Source organism: Aegilops tauschii, chromosome 6 (genome assembly GCF_002575655.3).
Source record: "Aegilops tauschii subsp. strangulata cultivar AL8/78 chromosome 6, Aet v6.0, whole genome shotgun sequence".
NCBI classification, from domain to species: domain Eukaryota; kingdom Viridiplantae; phylum Streptophyta; class Magnoliopsida; order Poales; family Poaceae; genus Aegilops; species Aegilops tauschii.
In genome coordinates this window covers 303,350,309-303,356,992 of record NC_053040.3, presented here as the reverse complement: position 1 = coordinate 303,356,992, position 6,684 = coordinate 303,350,309, and the positions used below count along the sequence as shown (strand labels likewise).

General features: G+C 51.7%; 1 pseudogene; it reads left to right on the top strand.

Annotated features, from left to right (window-relative positions):
- The first annotated feature begins 1,753 nt into the window (after positions 1 to 1,753).
- Positions 1,754 to 2,565, top strand: LOC109786061 (U-box domain-containing protein 57-like; annotated as a pseudogene).
- Positions 2,566 to 6,684: the final 4,119 nt, after the last annotated feature.

The window sequence follows — 6,684 nt, the reverse complement described above, 5'->3', positions numbered from 1 at the left end:
GGTCGATGCCTCCAAGGAGCCCTTCGTCCACTGCTATGAGTGCCCGATGCCGTTTTGTGGCTCGCCGGCGGACATGGTGCATCGCCTCACGGATGCGTGCAGCGGTCAGTGCTGGCCCTTGGCGGAGAACATCAAGTACGAGACGTGCTACCCATTCACCATGCCGTAGTCGCTGGAGGACCACTGCCGCCTGCTAGTCTCGGAGGAGGACGGCAGCGTCTTCCTCTTGATCGTGGGCAGGAGTAATCCCATGTGTAAAAACTAATGATATCTTGAGAATTTTATCAGAAAATAGTATGTCGACCATTTCATCGAAAAAATGATATGTCGAGAAAGATGATAGAGGTGAGGAGGAGTGGGGCGTGGTGGTGACTGGTGGTCGTACTGGGCGGAGGCATGGGGATGGACGGCGCCGGCAGCGGCCACCATACCAGATTGTTCCAGAGACTTCCTTTTGTAGTGGAGTAGGACTCTGCTCTACTACTAGCACCGGAGGAGTAGTATGTTCTAATCTAAAATAGTTACAAACTTCAATGCCCGAGCGTGGAATGACTACGAACCGCCATCGGTGCTAACTCCAATCCTGCAAGTCATGTATTTGTTTCTTTTTAACTTTCTGTACGAATCTGTAGCCAGCCTGCAAGTCATGTACACTTTACTGACATTGGAACCCACATAGTACTTAGAATACAAGATTAAGGATGCAATTAACTTTTTATAGAGGGAGAATCATACACGCAATTAACTCAAATGGATTGGACGTGACTCTATTATTCTCCAACGGCAACCGGCAAATTTCCTCCCGCGGGCCGGAGTAGGTTTCTCGGTTTGCATGCGGGTTTAACGGTGGGGTTTGATGGAGGCGAGGAGGCGTGTTCAGCCAGGCGTGCAGTTGATGGCGCAGTACTATTCGATTTGACAACTACAACTAGTATATTATAAAAAAAAGAAGAGTAGTAGAGATAGAGATAAGAATAGAGACTAGGGAGGAGCACCATCTACTGCTTCGTGGGCTACTCCTGCGCTCCATTCGGCGGCCGCAACGTCCCCTACAGCCACTCCCTCCTGCGCTCCATTCGGCGGGCGCTGTTGAAATTTGGGGAGCGCACTCTCGCGACTGCTAGCAGCGACGACTTGTTCCCCGACCTCGGTAACCTCTTCCTCAACGACATGGGCGACAACCTCAACGCCAATGGTGCTGTTCCCGTTGCACCGTATGTGTTTCTGTCCTTCCTGTTCGAAATCATGTTTCTAGTCTGTGTCCTAGATTCGATCTGTTCATCTACTATGCTAGTCCGCATGATTAGTTTAATCTCTGTTATAGCCATCATGATTTATTTTGTGCTTATTCAGACTAAATCTCGTAGTAACTTGCTCATATATTCAACTGGCGGAACGTCCCCTACAGCCACTCCCATTTCATGGACGGCCTGGTCGATGCCTCCAAGGAGCCCTTCGTCTACTGCTATGAGTGCCCGGTGCCGTTTTGGGGCTCGCCGGCGGACATCGTGCATCACCTGACGCAGAGTTAATTGCACAGAAGTACCACAATTGGGGCATCACATGCAGATTGGTACCACGATTGCTAATTTTTGCGTGTCAGTACCAACATTGCTCTAGATTTTTGCAAATAGGTCTAAACTGCGTATAAACACGTATTGACGGTGTATCTGACTAGCGGGGCCCGCCCGTCAGGTGCCGACGTGGCATGTCTTTTGCAGAAAACCCCCTTACATTGTATGTAATCACAAAAATGCCCAAATTTTTGCGGGAAATTGGCGCGTGCACGGAGGCGCGCGCCGTGGTGCACGAGCTCGTGCCGGGCGGGAGCCTGGAGGACTGCCTCGACCAAGGAGGCGACGGGACGCCGCCGCCGCTGCCGTGGATGGCGCGGTGCCGCGTGGCATACCAGGTCTGCTCCGCGCTGGCCTTCCTGCACGTGTCATTCAAGACGGTCCGACGAGCATCCTCCTGCTAGATCAGGCCGACGAGCGGCGGTCCTCCATTAAGCTCGCCGGCCTCGGCATGCGCGGGCTCTTAGCGCAGGCGGAGCAGCAGCGGGCCGGCCGCGAGGCGCTGGCGTACGTGGACAAGCGGTACGTCGCGACGGGGGAGCCGACCCCGCAGTGCGACGTGCACGCCCTGGGCCTGCTGCTCCTCCGGCTGGTCACGGGCCTGCCGGCGCGTTGGGCGAAGAAGGCGGCGCTGGAGGCCGCCGGCGGGGGCAGAGCCTGGCAGCAGGCGGTGGACGCGAGCGCAGGGGGGTGGCCGACGGAGGTGGCCACCGAGGTGGCGCTCCTCGGGCTGAGGTGCTGCGCCATGAGCGACGGCCGAGTGGCGTGTCGCCTGGCCGGTGAGCTGCTCGAGGAGGCGCGCACCGCGCTGGAGGCCACGATGGACGCCGCGCCGGGTCGGACGTGGTCTTCATCACTGCTGTCATCGTCGGAGACGGAGGCGTCTAACGGTGGAGGAATCCCACGCGCTGCCCGAACATGTCCACCCCCTGCACGCATCAAATTCAGATGTGCCATCCATCTACTAATCCCCCGACGAAATCGTTATTAGAGCTCAAACATTTCGATGCGGGAGAAAGAGGGGAGCACCTGGATGAGGATCTGGCGGAGGCTTAGCTTCCCGCGGGCGAGCAGGCCCCTCTCCGCCTCCAGGCTCTCCAGCCACCGCCTGAACAGCGCCGACTCCAGCGCCTTCCTGAAGTCCGCCTCGGGGAGGCCCGCCGCCGCCACGACCCGCACGGGCCCCGCCGCGCCGGGCACCTCCACGGTGGAGCTGAGCTGAGGCGCCGCCCCCGCGTCCGACGAAGCCATGCGCACAGCCACCGCGCCGCTCCGGAAGGGGACGGGGAGGAGAGGCAACGGCAGCGGCGAGCGGCGACGGAGGGCGGCGAGGCGGGCGCGGAGCGAGAGGGCGAGGGCGAGGGCGAGGGCGGGGGTTTTCTGCAAAAAACATGCCACGTCGGCACCTGACGGGCGGGCCCCGCTAGTCAGATACACCGTCAATACGTGTTTATACGCAGTTTAGACCTATTTGCAAAAATCTAGAGCAATGTTGGTACTGACACGCAAAAATTAGCAATCGTGGTACCAATCTGCATGTGATGCCCCAATTGTGGTACTTCTGTGCAATTAACTCCCTGACGCAGGCGTGCGGCAATCACTACTGGCCCTTGGCGAAGAACATCAAGTACGAGACGTGCTACCCGTTCACCGTGCCGGAGTCGCTGGAGGATCAGCGCCGCCTGCTAGTCTCGGAGGAGGACGGCAGCATCTTCCTCTTGATCGTGGCCACCGGCGAGGCCCGCGCAGGCCGCCACCACATCTCTGTAGTGTGCGTCAGGGGCGATGCCGCTGACACTGACACTGACATGAGGCCGATGTACGCGTGCGTGCTCACTATTACTACCCCTCGGAGGTATGTGGGCGGTGACACTGGCTACGTCAAGCTGACTTGGACTCTGCCGAGCTGGGACCTTCCCGCCGATGTGGACATGGAAGACGCATGGTATTATTTGACCCCCAACAATGTGCATGGGGACTCCAAGGAGGTTCACCTGGACATCTGCATTATCAAGTTAAATGTTGATCATTAGTCTTTGCTCAATGTAATCGGCTGTCTAAGCATGTGGAGACTTCCATGCATGATCTTGCTCTATTGGAGTATCGCGCATGAATAAAAGTGTATCCGTTTATGGTTTAGTCTAGAATCTTCCATGTATGAATTTTTACTACAGTACTGGTGAAAGACTTACGATGAACCATTTCTTACATCTCCTCTGCCCGCTTGCAAGTCATCCTGATTTAATCCCTCCATCTAGGTGTATAAGGGCATGGTTCATATTACTTAATAGTATAGCCAACTGTTGACTATAAGAAAGTGCCATGTCATCTGTAGCCAACATGTATAACAATCGATACTCAAAAACTAATTATTAAAGATCATTTCTTGCAAAGCACAATAAGTGTTATTTCTTCACAAGTTTTGGATGCAGGTTGAACAGTTGAACGCTTTTGTTTGCAAAAGATACCTTTTTATCTATTTCACCCGGATGTTTGTGAGCTCTAGAGATGAAATAATATCCGAAGAAACCTATCGATACCCGTTACACATGAGATGACCCTCACATCCTTTGTCAAAATAAATAACTCCCCGATCAATGCATTGCACTCTTCGATGCAAGCACGGGCACCTTACTACTATAGATTAGTACGACCAAAAATTGAACTAACATTATATATAGTACGATAAATGCTGATGCATGTCACCTAAAATTATATCATTCAAAACTATGTTCAAATACGAATCGAACGATATAGTTTTTGTTGACATGCACTAACATTTTGTCAGTTAAATCTTCAGTCAAATTCAATGGGGGACTAATAAACCACGACCGATGTAGTACAAGTGTAGAGGGCGGAGCTGCACGGGAGTCTCACCTCTCACCCCGCTTGGTAAAATAAACGGACAAGCAACCATCACATCCCTCCGTCTTTTTTGCATTTCATCTCTCTGCATTTACTTTCTCCGGTTCATCTCGCACACTCGATCCCTAGCTACTACTCCTAGGGCCAGTTCTTTTGGCGGCTTCCCCAGCTTTTCCCACAAGACTAGTCACAGTGGAGAGTAACAATAAGGCGCCTCACTCATTTATTTGGGCTTCTAAACTACTACTCCGTCCTGGTTTATTCCTCACCATTGTAATTTGTGCTAAATTTTGACCAAAGATTTAACTGGTTTATTCCTCACCATTGTAATCCCTCCCTCTAGGTGTGTAAGTCGTCTTACGAAAACCAAATAATCCCAAAACACTTAGGCGCGGTGCATTAACTTCTACCTCGTTTCTTGTTTCTTGACATATCAACCAATAAGAGATAAAGAGTGTGCATGCTTTTAATGACTTGAGATATCAAACACGACATGCAGTGGTTAGTTCATTGCATGCAATACTATTAATTAGCAAATAAACATTAACGTTTCTCGTTTTCTCCTCCTCCCTGGTCACGGTGCACAGCCTAAGATGACTTACTCACCTAGACGGATGGAGTAGTGCATGTGACATGCACTAACATTTCATTAGTTAAATTTATGATCAAAATTTGACACAGATTACAATGGGGACCAATAAACCAGGACGGAGGTAGTAGCTAGAGCATGGTTAATAGTATAGCCAGCTGCTGGCTATAAGCCAGTGCCATGTCATCTACAACCCATCTTATAGCCAACATGTACAATAATAGATCAAAAGAGTGTACTACTTTTTTATTATGTGGCCCACTTCTCATTCTCACAAAGTGCCTAGGAGCACGTGCTAGAGCTGGCTCTTCACGAAGAGCCCACTTACCTTCTCTCTCCTCTTCTCTTTCCTCCAACTAAGAAGAAATATACAAGTTTATTTCTTATAGCCCGCTGACTCAGCTCTATTGTACTTGCTCTTATGGGATTACTAATCTAGAAGCCTAAAAGAACTGGCCCCTGGTACTCCTACTAGTAGTAGTACTCAAGTTGGAATTCCAATTGCACGGCACAACTTGTTAGGCAAAAAATTCGATACAAGGTGTACGAAGCGGTTTGGGAATTTGCATGCCTTTCCAACCAGTGAGATACTCCGTACAAAGTACGACAGAGAAATAACCATAGAGAAGGAAGCTAAAAGTAAACAATCAAACGAGCATTTTTGCATTTGTTTTGCATTGAATCGTTTCACAAGATTGACTAGTGCTGTTTTTCTACTTTTACAAAAACCGCATCGTAATGTTAAAACGTGCATTTGCACGTACATAAGTAATAGTAGTACTCCCTCCGTCTAGGTGTATAAGTCTTCCCTCCTTCTTGGTCACGGTGCACAACCAAAGATGACTTATTGACCTGGACGGAGGGAGTAGCACAGTCTGCAAGCATATATCGAGAGAGACGTGTAGTGCAATAGTATATAGTAAAGTTTGTGCTATATGCACGTACTTGCAAAATGCGTACGAATACACAAGGTTTCAAAACTTTCCCTTTTACATACTTAATTAAGGACGCTAAAAATTCCTGAACGTTCGGGATTTATCATTTGCGTCCCAAAATTAATGAGATCGCCTTACGAAACAAAAATTATACTCCTCCTAAAAGTCACGGCGCTCGCAAGAGCGCTTGCGGCACGCCACGAGTGCCCTGGTGCGCGGCCGTTTCCCAGCGCGCCGACACAACGCCTCTTCCTCAGCCTCGCAACTCGCAAGGTGCTGATTGGCGGCTTGCCGGCGGGCGAGCGCGATCTCACGGGTGTGGTGATCCGGCGCCAACAGGTACTCCTCCTCGCTGGAAGCGTGCACCGGATCCACGTACCGCCAAGCGTAGATGAGGCACTTGGGCCCGACTGCACTCAGGGCATCGGCACGGGCGTCCTCCGCCACCCTCACGGCCCTCGCACGAGCCTTCTGCCAAAGAGCCAATTGCCTGACTCTCTCGGACGCGACATAGGCCTCCCAGGCAGCTTGTTCCGCGGTGCGCTTCTCTTCATCGGCCTTCTTCTCCGCCTCTATTTTGGCGTGCTCTGCTGGAGGCAAAGCCTCCCACAAGGCGACATCCATTTCTTTCCAAAGCTCCTCAAGGCTGGGGGGCTCGGCGGGCGGCGCGGCGTTCTCGGGGAGCCGACGTGTCCTCCGGCGCGGGTGCTGGTGAGATTGG